Raw genomic sequence first — 20,791 nt, forward strand, 5'->3', positions numbered from 1 at the left:
AAAACGAGTAGCTAAAATATGCATGCCATTCTTTTTTATTAATTGTTGCATTTAGTTTAGTACACCATTTTGCTTTTACTGATGGTTGTTCATTATTTTTTATTTAGAATAGTGTCAAGTATTTATCCCCCAGATCCTTTGTTCAGGATAAGTTGGTATAATGGGGGCAAATAGGGTTTCATAATTTGTTGGGAGGGAAAAAATATACAATATTGAATAATGAATGAAACTTATGTTAGAATTGTACATTCTAGTTAGTTCTTCTACAGATAAAAAGGTCCCATGTTTAATAAATTACCTATACAATGAATTCCAGCATCGAACCAAGATTTAAAGAAAAATCATGTATTTCCAATCAATATACATGTATGAGGGTTGTAAAATATTGGAAACTACAATAATTCCTCTGTGTTGACTTCTAGCTTTCCACAATAAATTGAATAGCTTTTAAGAACATCTATCTACCAAAAAAGGATTCAAAATCATGTTATAAATATTTATAAATACATATAATGATAGCTGCAATTTAATAGTGTATAAGTATCAAAATAAAGTTATGTTATAGGTATCCGATTTCCCCTAAAGGATTGTATTTTTTTGTAACCATGTTAGTTTCAATGCTGTATTTTATGCTTAAGTTGATATCCCCAAGAAAACATGTTATGAAAAGTTATTTGAAATAAAGCACCACTTACCGTTGTGTTTACATCCTTTGAAGTTAAATTGGGAAATTGACAAAGTTACCTGATCCTGCACCATGATTTACCTTTTTAAAACAAAACTTTCAGTTGACACAGTTTAACATCCATGTTATATTACTAATCAACTCATTTTGTTAATGTCTTTTTTAAACTTTTATTTAAGATTCTTCAACAAAATATTCAATTGGTCTAATGTAAATTATAATGTTTTTGCAGGAAATACACTATTATAATTGTACATACATGATTCTATATGTATGAATGTTTATTTGTATTGAATGTGTTTTGACATAACTTTAAATTTCACAGATTTGTCTTATCTCGAATGTTTTATTCATTTTTGAACGAACTGGAAACACCCTTGAGCTTAACACATGTTTGCCGAATTCTTTGTTTGCGGTATCTTGTACAATTTTTTACGAATAAACATTTGTTTAATAGTACATTTGCGAGAGATAACTGCAGATTGGTCTGCCGTTCAGGAGTGAAGTCTCTTTCATTAAACTGAGTAAAAAACACACAGTGTTTCAAAATTGCGTCACAAAATGGATATTTTGGCCTACATTACATTTTGTTCATACGCAGTAAAATAAAAACACACTTTATCGACACGAAACATTTTTTAGAAATGTTCACGCCAATGTTGTTTTAAACTTTCGATAATTTAATTAATCATTGCAATTAATTTTTTCAATTTATGTTGATAGGAAAAAAGCTCGTAACACTTCTTTGTTATTTGCCGCAATTGTATGATAACCTTTGTACTCGAATCGTTTATAGTGAGTGTTCATTTATATTAAATATAATTGAACCTTATTGTTCTCTAATGCCCCCGTTTTGTCTACTGCAAGTAGAAAACATCATAAGAGTGTAAAAAGAAGCATTAGGCAATCTTAGACACAATGCATTTCCAGACGAAGAATGTAATTCGCGCCTTTTTTAGATTTGATTTGTCAATTTCTCTGTCAATTTCTTTTGGTGTTGACAACAAGAGGTCACATTATAGAATATCTCGGCCTCCACTCGAGACTAACGAGGCCAGAAAAGTCACGAATTGTGTCATTATGCTGTCATTATACTTTAGATAACTGTTTTGCGACATGTAGCAAATAAATGTAGAATGGTTTAACGAAACCAGACATGATCTTTAATGCAAATTCCCTTTATTTTTGTGTTAAGCTGAATTTGTTCTAACTTGTTGTAATGCGCTCTCCATCACTATGAACACGCAAATAAAGGAAAACAAATGGCGGAAATATACGATACTTGCATAAAGTTGTCATTGGTAGCGACGTTACAATTAAAGCTAGCGATGCACCGTTTTTCCACATAAACCATATTGTTCTGGTAAATTAACGCAACATTGTTAGTATTTAAAGACGTTTCATAGATCCGTATATAAAATAGTTTTAACACTGAATATAGTGTGGGGCCTAGAACTTTCTGTATGCTTAACAGTGACCTATAAATGTATGATTCCTTACAACTTTCCGTGAAATATTTGTATGACTACGCCGACATTAACTAAAATTGCCAACACTTTATTGCATAAACTTTTAACTGTTATGCGTAAGGAATTAAACGTTATATCGCGAAAACGAATTTGGTCAGGACAAGAGTACTTAAGGAACTGACATATTTGTTTGTTTTTTCAAATACTGCCATATCCAACGGACAGACGGAACCATTTGAACAAAAAATGTTCTTGGTCGAACACTGATATTGAAATGTACACCCGATAGGGAATAAATTGAATACTGGCTAATAAAAGAGACATAAACATAGGGTTCAAGCCTTGGGTATAATTTTTCCTGCCACAGACACACACTCGGCGTCATTCCAGAAACGCCTGCAAACTGTAAAATAAAAGACATCATTTATTGTATGAATAATTGCCCTTCAAATAAATGTTGGAGCCCGAAGAGGGTTAATGAATTTTACTGATGATGACAGACAAGTCATACACAATTGTTATTTACGTGAACTTGTACCTGCACTTTCAAATAATTAAACAGTATACATGAATTGTATATACAGACACATCACAGAGTGTGTCTTGATAAGATGTTAACGTTCTCAAAACATAATATACACAATATTTATAAACATTATATTTACAAAAAGGTTTAGGCCACAACAAATTGATTAAATGTTCGATGGATTCGTCGCACCTAAAAATCTAAAAACGAAATAAAAATATTTTTATTTTTATTTTGCGCCCGCAGCAACAAAATTGCTGCGCAACTATTTATTTAATTATTTTGTTTAATTTAGCCTACGTATTTTACGGCATAGACTGTTATAACGTTTTGCGTTATTAGATTTATGGTAACAAAAAATGGCAGCTTTCGTCTGTTTTGTCATGTCGGCCAAAGACACAAATGGGAATGTTAATTTTCCCCCGTGGCAATAGGTCATTGCCTCACAGATGATTTTAGTATTTTTATATTTCTACAACGTCTACATCAGGATGTGAAATGTCTCCGGTATGCGTACGATTGTTAAAAAGCTGCAATAAACTTGTTGGTATTGATAACATTTAAATAAAAAAAAATTACATGCAAATGAGTATCGCCGTTGAACTGGACAAAAAATGTCGAGTATAATTCAAATTGAACGAGCCACCTATTTACTAGTTCAAACTGTCGATGGCTAAGTCTAAGGTGCACTGTATGCCCAAAAACATGAATTTAACATAAGTAAGAAAGTGGAGAAACTTTCTTGACATAAACAACTTTACTGGGATTTGATTGATATTTTTTATTAACATACAAAACGTTTACTACCCATTTCTTATTTTTATTTAATATGGTAGTTATGATGTATTTACTTTTCAAAACTTAAACTTCTCATTTCTAATTTTAACAGTGCTGAACAATACTAATGATTCAATTTTCCCAATTTCATGGTTTATTGCACTTTATCCCCAATCAAAAAGGCACAGGCTATAAAGTATGACGCGAAGAAAAATCACTGTTAATGCTTGATATTTATTGTATTATTTATTGTGTCATGTTATTAAACCATCATTGACAGGAAACTACGCTTCTTATATAACTTTGATAATGAAAACTTCAGTGTACCATGTTAAATTTAAGTAATCACTATACCTGGTGTGAGTAAGCATAACAACTATTGGAGATTTCTTTTACAAACATTTGGTATGGGCTTAAACTCAATTATTACTACTTAATGATCTTGTATTGGTAGTTTGCAGATATATGCATTTATTCGGCAGAATATATCAATTTTCATAGACGATATATGTATTTTTTATTTTTCGCTCGCCTGTGATTTAACAAAAAAATAGAATAAAAATACATTTATTTTTATTTCGCTCGCTTAATTTTTGTGGAGCAAAAATCCGTAGAACAAATCTTCAATTAATTGTGGCCAAATGGTTAGATGAAAATACACATAATACAAATATTAACGCGAAATTGGCGGCATATTATAAAACAAAAAATAAACTAAAATCGTCTTGCAACTAAAACTTTATATATGTACAAGTTATTAAGGAAAAGTTATTGTCTCTAAAAGAACTACTAGTAGTACAAATGATGCAAAGTATTTTTTTTTCCAAAATCAGAAATGCACAAATGTTTGTGTACATATTTCATGTGCATTAAAGAACTAACAAACACATTAAAGTTACAAGCCCATGAATATAAATAAGAGTGCAGTATGTCAAGAATATAACATGTTTTAAAGAGTACAATCCTTTTGTTCGTAAGATAACGATGTGACCTGCTTAAATTTAACGTACGCATTATTGTTTGCATAGGTCTGTTTGTAAACCAGTTTTTTCCGATATGATACTTTAGCCGCGCTCTGGGAAAACCAGTCTTTATGAATATGCGTAAAGTGTCGTCCAGGATTAGCCTGTGAAGTCGTCCAATATGTATCAGGAACGACACTTTCCGCGTTTGTTGCATGTTGTGGTAAAGTAAGTCGGAAAGTTGGGCGGTTGTTATTCTCCCGTAACCTAATACACAATGCCTTGTATTAAATATTTAAACATCTGTTGACTACTAAAGGACACATTCATTTCATAATCGAATGTCTGTTGATGCTTCACTGTGCACAATTTCCTAAAATAAAACGATTTCGCAACCAAAGTTATGTCAATAAGAGCTAGAAACAAATGCCTACTATCTTCAACAATTTTATACATACTACTTAACACTATGAATTCAAATGAACCAGGAAAGTGTGTGAGTTCATGTTTCTAAGATATTTCTTAAATTAGACCGTGTACTTGAATAAAACTCGTTCATTGAATGGGATGATCAAAGATATACAATTGTTTTACTGAAACTCTTTTATATTCATTAATATAACAACACAACCACTGGATGCATTTTTCGCGAAGTTAATCATACTAATACCGCGGCATTAGTTTGTAAAATTTCCCATTGTATGAAACTTTGCGATTGATGAAAGTTGACTCTCACCCATACGCGCATGCGTGCTAGCTCCCGGATTCGTGTTCGCTATTAGCTTCACCGTAAATGATTATCTGGTACCTTTCACAAATTAGTTAAGCATGTTATAAATATGACGTACCCTTAGGGTCTAAAGTACATAACAGTATACACCAACAGCTAAAAATAGAGATCACCGCGGTGACAAAAGTGCCAACACGGTGACAATTGTGTCACTGCGGTTATAAATGTATCACTGCGGTATTTGTAATTGCGGTGATACTTTGTTTGATCCAAAGAGTTGGATAAGAGCTTAATAAAACTGACCAATCAAATAACGTCTTGCAAAACGGAAAATCGGCGAATATTTACTGCGAATGTTTTGTTTTTAATAAACTATACACGAAAAATAAAATAAACAATAGCCAAATGAAATAAACGTTGTTTTATTTACAAAAAAACGATAGCAAAGTGTAATGAATATTGTATGTGAATAAGTTAAAAAGTAAGTTTTAAAATAACTTGGATAATAAACTAGTATATAGATATCTTTTATATGCAATGTCTAATAATGAAGTTATAGTGCGATTTTGCTTACTTGTGTTTTATTTGCTTGTCAATTTATTCATAACATATACTGTGTGTATGTACATTTCTGTATACTTATTTTAAAACCTGACCGAACTACATTTATGGCACTCGATCTATTGTCAACCTTTTAATTGAAGCGTTATTCTTTGTAACTTCAGAATTGTCACTTTATGTTTATATACTTATAACTTCACGAAACCTTAATATTGTATGTTGCCTCAACGTCTGTGAATGTTTTACAGCCGGTAAAGTGTCATAAAACCGTGTATACCTTGATGGCAGTGGACCGTTAAACAAGCGATAACGAATTAATAGCCTTTAACAATTGATTCCCTATGATCAATTTGCGATAAAGAAGATGATATGCCAATAAGTGTAATTTAACATATAAAATGTACGATTCACTAACCATTTATTTACTCAAACCGATAAGTGTGACAAAGAGCTGGCTATCTCTATAAACCTTATACAACTCTTAATAAAGTTGAAAAATCTCGGTTAGTTACGGGGAAAATTATTGGTTGAAAACTGACCCAAACAAATAAATGTAACAGCAGGCATACAAATATATCAACAGTAACAATTTGTCACCGCTGTGACAAACTTGTTACCGCAGTGACAAAATAGATATCACCGCGGTGACAAAATTGTTACCGAAATGACAAATTGTCACCGCAGTAGCCATGTTGTCACCGCGGTGATATCTATCTTTATCTGCTTGTGTATTTTTACTTTTGACCCAAATGGTACGACATATATATATATATATATATATATATATATATATATATATAAATATAAAGGCGCCTATTTTTCTCAGCAGCATAAACGGTAACACTAACGAAATTAGCAAAGAAGGGCTTAAAGAAATCGGCAAATGCACAATTTCCGTACTTATTGTTCTATCGAGTGCAGTCCAATAGGAAATTGAAACTCTCGAAAACTACTTTGCTCCTGGATGTAATTGGCTCTTTGTAATACAGTTATATTAAAAATATTGTTGATTACTTGTGTTTTGTGGGTTGATATTTGTATTATTTGATTTGAGTTCCTGTCTGATAGAAGGAACAGGATGCGAGTGCACTTACCATCAATATCATGTTGTGAACAAATATGCATACTTAAGTTCCTAATTGCTAGTATGTTAATGGAATGCACGATTTCTATATAAAATATTTTTAATTTTAATATTTTTAATTATTTTATGTCGAAATAACACAATCTGACATGTTGCTACAGGTCAAAATATCTGGCCAGGCTCAGTGAATTTTGTGTTCTTCAAGTCATACACTTGTCTTGCTGTTATAGTTAAGTGTTCTTTTTTCAAATATAATTAAATGTTGACATGCCATTATCGGTGTGCTATTTGCTCTCTCGTTTAACTTGATACACATAGCCTTGTCATGAATATTTAAATATCTGCGTAATACTAAAGGGAGAATCATTTGATTATTTAATGTTGGTTGATGCTTCATTTCTCACAATTCCCCAAACTACAGAGACTATTTGCTTTTAGTAATTTCCATTCCATTTAGAACCACTTCCGTTTTTAATTCTTTATCAATTACAAACGGGTGCACACAGATGAAAATAAAATCACTCAGAATTGTTGGTGATTCAGGTGTCAAAGCTATTTCGTAAGTTCACAAGTGTTAAATGTGATAGAATCACGGCGTATAAAATGGGAAAAAAGGGTGGATGGCATGTTAAGTGTCATCCAAGGTAAGCCTGTGCAGTCGGCAAATATATATTAGGGTTGACACTTTACTCGTTACTGGTAGTTTCCGTTTTTTAAAGAAAGTCTGTCCTTAGCAAAATTCTGGTTAAGGCCGAAAATTTCGTAAACAATTAGCTTGTTCGGGCTGTACAGGCTATTATAGAAGGACAACTAAAGCATATGTGTAATTTGCCCCGTTTTACTAGAGCGAGAACCAACTTCAATTGATATTTTCTTTTACAAAACATGGACCACGACACCAACACATGCACTGATAAAAGCTTGGTTGACCGCCTTGGAACGCTTAATCCTAGCTCAACACACATGCACGATGAAAATAAAAATTAGCAGTAAACATGTGTTATGAAAAAATCAAACGAATAACTGATTATTGCAATTCCATTTAATTGCTTTTTCATTAATCAATTTTGAAGATATGCACCAAATCAAGAGAATAGCACCTTTATGGAGTATTGTATACAAGGCAACTGTTCATTCGCACAGCACTTAAATTCGCCTCATTCGATTTTGTTTAAATATTTTGTTTAAAATAAAAGTGAAGGCTTAATAGCTCTGGACGTTAAATTCCCCTTCCAAATGTGGAATTCCTTAATAGGCAATTCTTGCGTTATTTTGTTTTCGTTCTTGTCCGTTTATTTTAACATAATTATATATGTGATTTATTCCTTTGTATATGTATTATTTATAATTAACACTACTATTTTGAACATTCAAAACATGTGAAGAAGTCAGTCTCAGTACGAACGCAAATTAACGCAAAATAAGTAGTATTTAAATTAATCACAAACATTTAACTACTGAAAGTTTATTTTTTCCAAGTTTATTTATGAATTGATGTATACTGAATTCAAATAGTACTTGTTGCACAGTGGTTACTGGCCCGAGAAAAGTACAGTACCTGAACGACCAACTGTGTGAGTAATGTCCTAAACATATTTATGAACTGGTTCATTAGTGTCAGATTAAGCGTTAATTTGACATTGAGTGCATACTAAATTGACACACTTAGTTCAAGCCTAGGGCAAGCTCTTGCCGGTTACAAAGCCGAATAGAGTTGCATGCTTCTGATCAAATGTTTTAACTCTCTTCAATATTGGATATGTATGGTTTGACATTGTTTGTTTCTTGTCTAGAGTTCCATTTTCACTTCCCATTCCGTTAGCGCAAATGGAGCATAATGGCCAACAAACATCTTCTGATAAAAACTTTACTAAGTTAAGGTTAGCTGGCATAATGTGAAAGTTCTTTTTATTCAGTAAACGTTATAACGTACATTTCATTGATCATTCATTAATTCACCTTGATATGAGCGCGTTTGGAATAAGTTGGTCATTATGTTTTACAATACTATGTACAATAATATGTAAATACTCATGTTTAAATCAAATAATAAACATACTTTGACGCAATCTGCCATTTCTAAAGACAGCCGTTAACTTTCTTTTTTGTGTTCATTTGTCATACTATTATGAACATTATGCCCGTTGTATTTGATGAAAAATAATCTTAATGTCTTTTAATTTGTTAGAATAAGTATGGTTCAATTCATTGCATATTTTCAAAAAGAACGCAGATAATGAAATTCTTATATCGAAAGTATGGTATACAGAAGTAGTAATATTATTTATTGTATTTATTGTTGATTCATGAACGTTGGTTTGTTCGGGCCTTTGTTTTGTTTAAACAATATATCGTATACATCATTAATAAGCAAATGTTTGTGATATTTATATGATTATAAATAATATTGTAACAATACATACACATCTATGTTACGTACTAGGCCATTTAATGCCGTATGTAACTAGCTCCTTTTTAGGCACATTATGATAATCTGGAATATGTATAACATGATTCTAGGTTCTGAAATTTTATTCACTTCAAGCAATGAAGTTAATATGTGTTCTAATTGTATTTTGTTCATACGTATACATGATAAGCGTTCAATTGACGCTGAAATGTAGTTTCTAATTACTTTGCGAGATCCGATGACAGATGATAAATATTTTCTTAATTTAATACTGCTACTGTAATATACATACGAAACGCTGTTAATTTACTATTACATCAGTATCACAGGATAGAAGCTGAGGGCATTGCGTTGCCTGATACACACACGTAACTGGTCAACATTTCAGAAATGTCTACATCATTTGAATACACGGGCATAATACTGTAAACTCAGTTAGCTTCGTCGGCATACAATTTCATGGTTTTTGAAAATAACCTTTTCGTTAACGGATTAACTCGTTAATTTCTGATTTAGGAATTTTTTTCGGTCAGTTTCCGATGCATTTGCGTTAAATTTTTGAATAAGTCAACCCACGAAATCCACGAAAAGTTTTGTTCCACGATAATGAGTTTAAAGTTTTTCTTAGAACATGTCCTTAAAGTGTGTTCTCAATTACTCGCCGTGGCGTAATGGATAAGGTGTCCGATCAGAAGGTCACGGGTTTTTCCCCACTCGGGATGCGTTCTCTAGATCTTCCCCAAAGACACCAAGTGCTGGTTATATGCCCAGGAAACGGACTCGAGAGCGTTTATATCAGTCTGAGGCTTTCGATGCAATGAAGCTAAAATAAATAGGTTTACGCTAAACTAAAGTGCGTTCTGAAATTGACGCTGTTATTCATACTAAGGAATATACCAGAACTAATGAATGAAAAAAGTCTGAATAGTTAATAAACGTGCACTTGTGGACATAGAAACAATATATATATTTTTTTTAATTTTGGTTTTATATACAGATAAAACCCCAAGATATATATATATACTTAACACAATGTGTTGATGCTTGTTGCATTGTTCTGAATATAAGACCGTGGATTAGAATGTCATATATCAGTTTATAACTTACACATTACCAATCTTGTAATATGGGTAGGTCTTAAATATAAATGAAGTCAACCTGCATCATCTGCAGATTTTTCTCATTACGTTGAAGCCTTGTGTTCCCTTGTTTGAGTCATATGGCCAAGTAACGCAATAAGACATATTTCGGAAGCATATAGTAACAACTAACAGTGAATACAAACGGTGTCAGCAGTTGAACAAAGGTGTATAATGTGTTCGATGTTGCGCTTAGGATAAGTAATTATCATGTACATAATACGAGACATTTGTTTCATTTTTTGTTAGTTGAATTGTTTTGTTGCAATAAATCGAGCATCATCAAGGGAAACCGGACTAAAAGCACGTGGTTACATGTGTCGTTGAAGATTAGCCAAGATAGTTCGCAAAGGCTCATCATGGACAACAAATTCCGCTTTTATGTAATTGTCAGTTTTTGAGAGGTCGCTTCTTAACGAAAGGCAGTGTAGGCGGAAAGTTTTCCTTGATAGGCAGTTGTGGAGTGCGCAGGCGCATGTGTTCAATTTGTTCGCCCAATACAAGTTGAGCCTCGCCAATAAAGCTCGAAACTCGCCTAATACGAGAAAAAGGCGGCTAATATGGCAAAAACACGGCCAATACGGGAAAAGGTCGGCCAATACGAGATTCAGCCAATCAGAAACCAGGAAAATCTCGGCCTTATATGAGAATCTAAACTTTCGACAATTGTGGACGCCATTTTGAAGTTGTATGCTTAGTTTTGGTGCAAAAGCTTAAACCTTTAAAAATATACTTAGAGTACTCAGCCCCTAATATTTTCAGCTCCCATTTTTGACAATAAGAATAGTGCAGTGTAACCATAACAGTAAGGTTCAATATTTGAGCGTACATAAATAACAACTTTTCAAGCTACAATGAAACGCCGAAAGCAAAACTAATTTGAAATCAGGTAGGATTTACACATTACAAATGCAATTCATAATGGCAATAAGTAAGTTTTCAATCATTATTGTCTTTCTGAGTTGTATTAAAAACAACGGTAGTGGATCCATTGTGGCTGGAATGTTATTCAGGTAAATTTTGCATTATTTCGCGACCTGTCAAATTGTGTTCCTGCATCAATGTCTAGAAAGCATCTTTCGTCATATACTAACTTAAAATGCTTTTCAATGCTTTATCAGTACTATCGCCTTCATCTTGCAATATTTATGAAATAATAATAATTATTATTCTGATATTAAATGCATGGGACACTTGTTTCCTCTTGCAACAACATTCAATTTTCATTTTAAATTAACAAGATATCTCTTACAAGGTAGGCTAGATTGAACTTTACCAGTACGAAGTTGTTAACCACTATCGACAAAGCGGGGGATTTGGGGGCGGTAGCCCCGGGTGCTAAAGAAATATATGGGATTAAAAGGATTATTAGGAGTTGCGTTAGGTGTTGCGCACTTAGCAACGATAAAAATATACGCTTTTCATTTATTTTATACATACTGGTAAAGTTCAATCGTCCCGAAAGGTATTTTGGTGCACATAACATTTTCAAAGCATTTTGCATGAGATATAAACAGGGAAAAAGTTGTATAGAACAGAAATTTTGCTATTTTTTAGAACTTCGTACTTAATTGAATAGCAAAAACCTGTAATTCGAAAGTGAAAATCAAGCTTTTTTTGCTGAATAATATTATAAAGTTAATAAATAAAATTGTCATTAATTAGTTGAATTCATATTGGCTTTGTAATTGAGCTTCAGACAGCCTTATTGTACTTCGGCCTGCTCAATAACAAAGCCGATATGAATTCAACTTATTTATAATATTTAATTATTTTGGACAGTACTGCTCCTGAAACGAGTGTTTTGATTATGTTTATACGAGGATAATACTTGCCTTATTGAAAACTCTTTGCTTTCATGTTAAAACATGATATTTTCTTAACGTGCCATTATCGCAAGTATGTTTGATCTACTCTTAACCTAATACTTACTGAAAATATAAATATGTGCTGAATGCTACGAGAAATATCCTTTCACAGTCAGATATGTGTTGATGCTTCACTTCACTTAATCGCACAACATGAAGCAATTACTTTGCTAAATGCGAACAATAACTATATTTGTTATTATATATTGGTGAACGAGCTGCTGCACATAACAATTCATTGACAACTCGTTTCTGCCATTCTATTAAATGTGATCAGATTGAACTGTCGCGCCATGCACTTAACTTGCTTGTAGCTTAGGTATAATATGCAAATGTCTAAGGCAGCCATGATAAGTCAACATTTAGGCTTTGAAAGTGTACATAGAATAGGCAGGGTTGAGAAAAATACACCATGAACAATTATCGTCAAGTTACTTTTCAGAAGGATTAACAAACAAGCATTGAATGACAAGAAACCACTAAACGTGAGAATGTACGTACGAAAAATCCTGCAATAATACAGTGCTTACAGCTGTACAGAAGCGACATATACACAATTATCCTTTCAAACGCCAATTTTTATTTCGACTGCAGTTCATTCGGAAGTGGACATCGTCAAAACTTCTTTACTCCAGGCGATGGTAGCTCGTTCAAGTACATTTATTGTACGAAATCAGGTTTATTACTCGCGTAAACTGAGGCGCTATCAGTGAAATTCGATCTGAAATCCCAATTTAGAAAGATGAACATGACGCTGTTAAATTAACCAGAACCGTTATGTTGTGCAGGACACATATGAGCATCCTTCTGGAACTTAATGGCGTGTGCGTAAAAACTGGACTCACTGCATGTGCGTGACACGTCACCCCAGATAAGCGTGTGCGGTACACACATGCTAATCATGGGTATAATGTTTCTCCTTAACGACATTTTTGACACGAAGAAGCATCATTTAAAGGGATCTTTTCACGTTTTGATAAATTGACAAAATTGAGAAAAATTGTTTCAGATTCGCAAATTTTCGTTTTAGTTATGATATTTGTGAGGAAACAGTTATACTGAACATTTACCATGCTATAATATAGCCATTATATGCATCTTTCGACGATTTAAAAAAAAACTGAAAATTATAAAGCGTTGCAACGCGAAACGATTCAATAATTTGGAGCGTTCTTTTGTTGTCGTCTAATTTTGTGAAACTACGAAGATTGCTTATATAATGTATAAAATACGTCATCCATTCATACTTGGCAGGATGGCCGAGCGGTCTAAATGGTTTTTACTCCACGACTCCGGGGGTCTCTGGTTCGAACCCTGCTGCGGGCTACTTTTTTCCTTTTTTATATTTTATTCTTGATTTTTTACTGGAACTTTTCAGATCTAATGTTTACATTTATCAATGTAAAGCATTTAATGACAAACTTCAAAACATGCCAAAATCTGTGAAAAGGCCCCTTTAAACGAAAAATACCGTTAAATAGCGGAACTTGTCGTCCTTTATTAACCTGTGCGGATTTCTTGCGCATGAATTCATCCCTGTAATCAGATAGGTTAATTGATATAAGGTGATTAAGGTATTTGCAAAATGCCATGTTAGCTGGTGAAACAGTATGAAATTAGTGCAATCAGAGGCATCAATCAAATTACGTGCCTGTTGCTGAAGAATGATGCGAAGTATAGAATTACATTGTTTTGTAGTTCGGGCTTTGTTTAGTTTAAGTAAATGCCCCAAGCTCTGAAATAAAACAGGGCTCAATACATATGTGTAAAGTGTTGTCAAAAATAAGCCCGTGCAGCTCAACCCTTTTATGTAAGGAGAATACTAACAACCAAGTGTCGATCGCCTAGAAAAGGATGAATTAGAAAAAATGTGTTAGTGTTTAGGTAATACAGTAGCTACTATAAAAATCGAATAACGTAATGCAATAAAGATGACTTTTGTTAACATCTCTTAGTGGTACATAGTCAGTCTGTAATAGCCTTCATAAAAACTTTGCGCAAACAAATGAGGATCAATGATTTATATCTGTTTTTTACATACAAATATAATATGTTTCATTATGTTGCTGTTGCTTAACATTTAAACAAAATACGGCGATTGAAATATAATAACAATAAGTATGCTATAATAAATCAGGTACATTTATATATTATTGCTGTCGCAGTATCTAATCGAACACATTACACTTCAACTTACAAATCTGAGAATCGCTTTCATTTCATTTAGCCTATTATGTATGGTCAGACTCAAGCTATAACAATAGCCCATCGTTTCAATAAAGTCACACACCTTAAATGAAAGTAAATTTTATTATAAATCTGAAGCATATTTTATCTATGCCAATTATAATATATCTGGTGGTTACAAGGTAGAAATCCATCTTTGTTGCGATTTAAAACTTAAAACTAATCGCTTTTTTTGAAAATGACGTTGACGTCTAGAAATCCTACTTTCGGTTTTCAAAGTGGTTCAGTTTGAAAAATAATGAATAGCTTGCTAACTAGGCTATACATTCAATTGTATCTATTACAATTAGAATAAAGCTGGTGGTAACAAGCTAGAAATCTGTCTTTTTTGCGCTTTAAAACTTAAAAATAATCACGTTTGTCGAAATGGACGTATTCGTAAAGAAATCCTACTTTTCGTTTTAAAATTTACAAACCTAATAAATTACTTGCTAACTAGGCTTATGATTTAATTTCATCTATGCCAATTAGAATATATATGATGGCTACAAGGTAGAAATCTGTCGTTTTTGCTTCTGGACGTATAGGTATGGAAATCCTACTTTCGGTTTTAAAATATAAAAAAATACTGGCTAACTTGGCTATAGATTAAATGAAAATTTTGCACTCTTTCGAATTGCATCTATATGTATTGATTAACATGTATTGCATGTCAAGATGTGTGGCTTTAATATACGCGTACTAACGACTTGCTCTTTAAATAATATTTATTATGAAAAGGGTAGGGTACATTTAATTTTTGATGCGTATATGTAAATACTTTGATTCATTCGCACTCAGAAGACTAGCGACAAAGGCTTTTATTTTCCATTTCTTAATGTCTAGACAGTGATCCTGTATTATTCGTTGTCCCATCCTATCAGTAACTGTGGGCATTTAAGGATTAATGGTAATTGCAATGGGAGGAAATACCATTAATCTGTGTGGCATATGCTATAAAATCGTTATGCGGAAATGTATTCACGCTTTATAATTGACATTAATGTCGTCTCCAAGGAGAAATGTTATTTCTGGGTAATTTATTGACAAATGATTTCTTACGCGCACACATACGCCGTCATGTCAAATGAAGCCGTACAATATGCCCCATTATAAATACATGTCTAATTATGCACTATTTTAGTGATAGTGTTCAATAACTATAGAATATGTGCAAGTCGTGCTTAATATGTCGTTGGGTTTTTAACACTGTCTTCGTTTAAATTCTGAATGCGTCGTAGAAGACGTTTTGAATTGCAAATGTGTTTTTAACTGTACATATGGTGTCAATATATGGCGTGTTGTAAGCTACTTCCAACATGAAATGGCACTTCCTCTACAAACACATTGCTCATGAGTCACGTACTAAGGAACAGGACTTCAAACATATGCGTAAAGTGTCGTCCCAGATTAGTCTGCGCTCTCCGCAAAGAGTTTGCAGAGAGGACACTTGACGCGTTTATGATATTTTTCGTTTAAATCCAGTCTCTTTTTAGTGACAAACCAGTTGAGGCGTAAATTGCGGTGTTCACAGTCTTTTTGAACGTCAATTAACGCACATCCATAAATCTAAATCTCCGTTTTCTCAAAGCGACGTAAACACGTTTTGCAAGTTTCTTATTTTCGACGGTAAAGATTAAATGTTGTTTACGTTGTCTAAACATTACAATTTTTCAGATGCTTGTATGTAACATGTTTAAGTATATAGATAGAGTGCATTTCAAGAAAAATAATTTACTACATACCTCCTTTTCCCATTGCATGTTATTTAAGGCAAATAATTAATTGCCTAAGCAATACAAACCAAAACAAAAAATAAGATGTATAACATACAATCATGATAAAAGTTGGGATCATAACATTGGAATTCTGGACGCAAATAATTATATATTTAAACCGCTTGAATTGATCCATAATTTCAACCTTAGCCCAGCCTTACACGCAAAACATGTACTTTTAAATGTGCATTTACCTCATAGCAAAACCCACTGTTTAATGAACAATTAAGATAGTTATATTCAGTAATTAATTAGTTTAAACGTAAATTATTATTTTTTTTTAAAGTTATTATGTTATTTAAAATAAATTGTATGATGATGAAATGCGTCCTTGTTTGGTGTTTCCAGTTTAACTCTGATTAAATGCAAGCCCAAGTATTGTGCTATATGTGTTCACAACATAAAATCACGAAGTCATTGCCGATCAGTTAACTTCAAACAAAAAATCGCAAACCTTCTTTGAGAAATCAAAGTACCACATTATAGTTATAAAAATTAAATGTTTAACGAGTCGCAGTAATGTAATTCTTCTTTGGTTCTAGTTCTTACTACATAACACTATTTACCCAATATGAAGTATGTGCATATGCTAACTAGGATTGATACTACTTTAATTACTTAATGTCTCCTATATTTTTCTTCATCCAAAACGAGTTGCCCCTTCTTAATAATCTTAAGAAAATAAAATACATGTATGGCCCTTTACCAGATAGCGCATAAGTTGAGTCCTGATATGGGAAAATCAGACTTAATGCATGTGCGAAGTGTCGATCCAGATTAGCCTTTGAAGTCCCCACACACTTTTCAGAAACGACAATTTAAGCTTTAATGATATTCAAAGTAAAGATGAAGTCTCTTCAAAACAAAAATCTAATAAAGGCGAACGTGTCACTCCTGATGAACATCAGGGACACTTTACGCACATGTTTTAAGCATAGTTTTCACAGCACGCAACTCAATAAAACGTATGGGTATAGGCAAGCTGTAGTTGTGTACGAGTAATTTTATATCAAATTCACATTGCGTCCAAGGCAATCAAGCGACGATCAGTTTAACATTTAAAACAAAATCCTCATTTCTCTATATAATTCTAAAACAACTTATATCGGCATAAGTATGAACAGAATCTGGGATTCTACAGCATTATTTCCAGCAGTATAGCTATGTACTGAAAGCGATTTGAACATGTAAATTTGTAGTTTATTTGGTGGATGTATTCCGGAGCTGACAGATACAGATCAACTTGTCGGATATTTCCTTCCTCCAATCGACGTTAACAAAGTCTTTAACGATGTCAAATTTGATTCAGAAAACGCATTTTTTTTCAAGTTCATGACTCTCGAATTGTGAAAAAAAAATGCAGTGGTTCAGTTCCGCCTGCAATATATATATGCGATGTGTTGAACGTTTAGCAAATGCGTTGATACAATCGTTTTTATTATTGAACGTCTTTGACACAACGTTCACAATCCAAAAATGAATGTCTATGATGTTATTTATTTGATGTTTTATAGTATTTCACATCACTGGGAATAGGTTTTTGTTTTTATTTATAACTTATAGTCTGAAGAAAACGTGACCTAATGCATGTGCGTAGAGTGTTGTCCCAAATGTGCATGTGCATTCTGCACAGTCTTATCAGGGACGACCTTTACGACCATTATTGGATGTTCGCTTAGACGATGGTTTCTTTGAGCAATAAATACCATGAAATCGATCAATTTTGTCCCTGATTATTAGGCCGTTCGAGCTAAACAGGCTAATTATTGGCGGAACTTAATGCAAATGCATAAAGTTCTGTTGCAATCGACGATTGGTCATATAATTCTAACAAAACTCGATCGGATTTTATTGAAGTTTACTGAGCAAATCAGAAATCATATTTTGCTGTTTTAAAACAAATCATCGTGAATAAATACGATATCTAAATACATAGGGACGCAAACAAATAAAATTAACCCTAATATTTTATTGATAAAACAGACATGGCAAAACCAAGTAGTTACTCATAATCACTTTTAAAATGTGAATTCCTCTGACGGTTGTTATTATGATGGTTTTGTGCATACTTCAAGGTTGAGTGATAAAAATGCAATTCAATCTAATATATATTAGCGTGTAACAGTTCATTTGTTGTATCTGTATTATTATGTTTGGTTTAAGTGGGAGGTATTATCATGAGATTCAACCGGTTTAAAGGCATCCCCGAAACTTTGGATTGACAGTAACAAGAAGGGACTTGCGCATTATTTTTACTGTAATGTTTATTATCGTAATGCATGTGTTTTCTATATTTAAGACGCAATTTTGGTTAAAAATTTATCTCTTGCTTACGTTTTGGGAAGGCCATAATTTCTGTATATTAAAAATAAATGTTAACATCAGAATCATAAAACTGTTATTTATAATTGATTATGGTGTTGATCTACAGCCTGAGTATTCACAACAAATTTCATGGATTCCGATTCATATGATAACCGTATACAATGAGGACTGAGAAATACCAATTATCTTTAGAAATATAATTGAAATTAATATTTAATATGCATTTCTGCTAGTAATATGCATACTTGTTAATGATGTATCCTATAATTTACGTCCAGTTTATCGCAATAGCAACATTAACCATTAATCGCCTCTCGAGGGAAGAATGTCCTACGACATGATTTCGATACAACGTGAACAATTGAGACAACAACCATGAACGCTTTTTTAACGAAGCAATATAGTATGTTTATAATGGGGATTTTTTCATGTAAATGGTCCATGCAGTGCATAGGGGACTTAAATCGCAGAACCGCATGCATAGCACATAACTCGTTATTCACAAAACAAAGTTAATGACAAAATATATCAATCAATAATTATTAAATTTAAATATGAAATATCGTTTCGAGGTTTTCGATGCATTATTTTTTTCCAAATAATAGAGGCTGTTGAAGGGTATACCCGGATAAAATTAGAACAGATTTAAAACTTATATTTTCTGAAAGGTAATAGCTGGTAGATTCTGAAATCACAAAGTTCCCGAAAATTCCCACCTGGGAAACCTCAGAATCCAAGATGGCGTCCAAGATGGCAGCCGTAAAATAAGAGCAGGGGTAAAATCAAAAATATCACTTTGTGAAGGGTATTGGTAATAGTATTTTAAATACTCTTGTTACATATTGGCATTAAATTATCGAATTTTATCACATGTATTTGACATTATTGAGGTCAAGGTCATGGTCATATTAAAGGTCAATGGTCAAATTACGACGGAAAAACTGTTATGCGTGAGGAACGTAACGTAATTTCGCGGCAAAGAATTGGGTCAGGACAAGTGTACTTAACCCATTTATGCCTAGTGAAATCTCCAATCCTGCTAAATTGGATCAATTATTTCCAAAATAAGGGATGTCTAGTATATTTATTTCTATATTTACATGTAGAATATTTCTTACTGAAATTTCTTTAACAAACAGCGCAAACCCTGATGAGACGCCGCATCATGCGGCGTCTCATCTGGGTCCACGTTTTTTGCCAAGACCTTTTTTCTCGACTCTAGGCATAAATGGGAAGGAACTGACACATAAGTTTGTTTCTTCAAATACTGCCAGATCCAATGGACAGGTGAACACATTTGAAAACAATGTTATTAGTTAAACACTGGTTTTGTAATTTAAACTTGATAGGGTATGAATTGCATACTGGTTACTAAAAAAGACATACAAATATGGTTTAAGCCGTGGGTATAATTTTGCCTGCTACAGACATAAACTGTGCGTCATTCCAGAATCGCCCGAAAACAGTAGAATAAAAGACGTCATTTATTGTATGAATAATTACCCTTCAAGTACATTCTGGAGCCGAATGCGTGTTAATGAATGTCACGTGTACTTGCACTTGAAATTATTAAACAGTATACATGCATTGTATATACAGACAAATCACAGAGTGTGTCTTGATTAGATGTGTACGTTCCCAAAGACATTATATACAAAATATTAATACACTACATATAAAAAAGCTAATGATTGGACAAAAAAATACACATGTTTAATCAAATATCGACGAGAAATCGGCGCTATATTATGAAATAAAAGTAAATAAACATCGAATTGCAACTAAGACATTGTATATTTAAAAGTTATTCATGAAAAGATATTTTCTCAAAAAGAAATATTAGTAGTATAAATGACGTGAAGTATTACTTTTTCCATAATCAGATGTGCACAAACGTTTGTGTACACATTACGTTTGCATAAAAAAAACACATTGAAATGTCATTCTCATGAATATAAATAATTGGACAGTATGTCAAGAACATAACATGCTTTTAAGAATACAATGTTTGTTTCGTGAGATAACGATGTGACAAGCTTAAATACATATTTAATTTAACGATTGCGGTATTATGTGTATAGGACTGATGATAAACCAGTTTTGTTCTCGATATGATACTAAAGCCGCGCTGTGGGAAAACCAGGATTAGACTATGCAGTCGCCCCAAACGTATAAGTGACGACACTTTCCGCGTTTATTGCATTTTGTTGTAAAGTAAGTCGGTTCTGGTGGACCTCCAGTTAAGGCGGCT

Source organism: Dreissena polymorpha, chromosome 6, assembly GCF_020536995.1.
Source record: "Dreissena polymorpha isolate Duluth1 chromosome 6, UMN_Dpol_1.0, whole genome shotgun sequence".
Taxonomy (NCBI): domain Eukaryota; kingdom Metazoa; phylum Mollusca; class Bivalvia; order Myida; family Dreissenidae; genus Dreissena; species Dreissena polymorpha.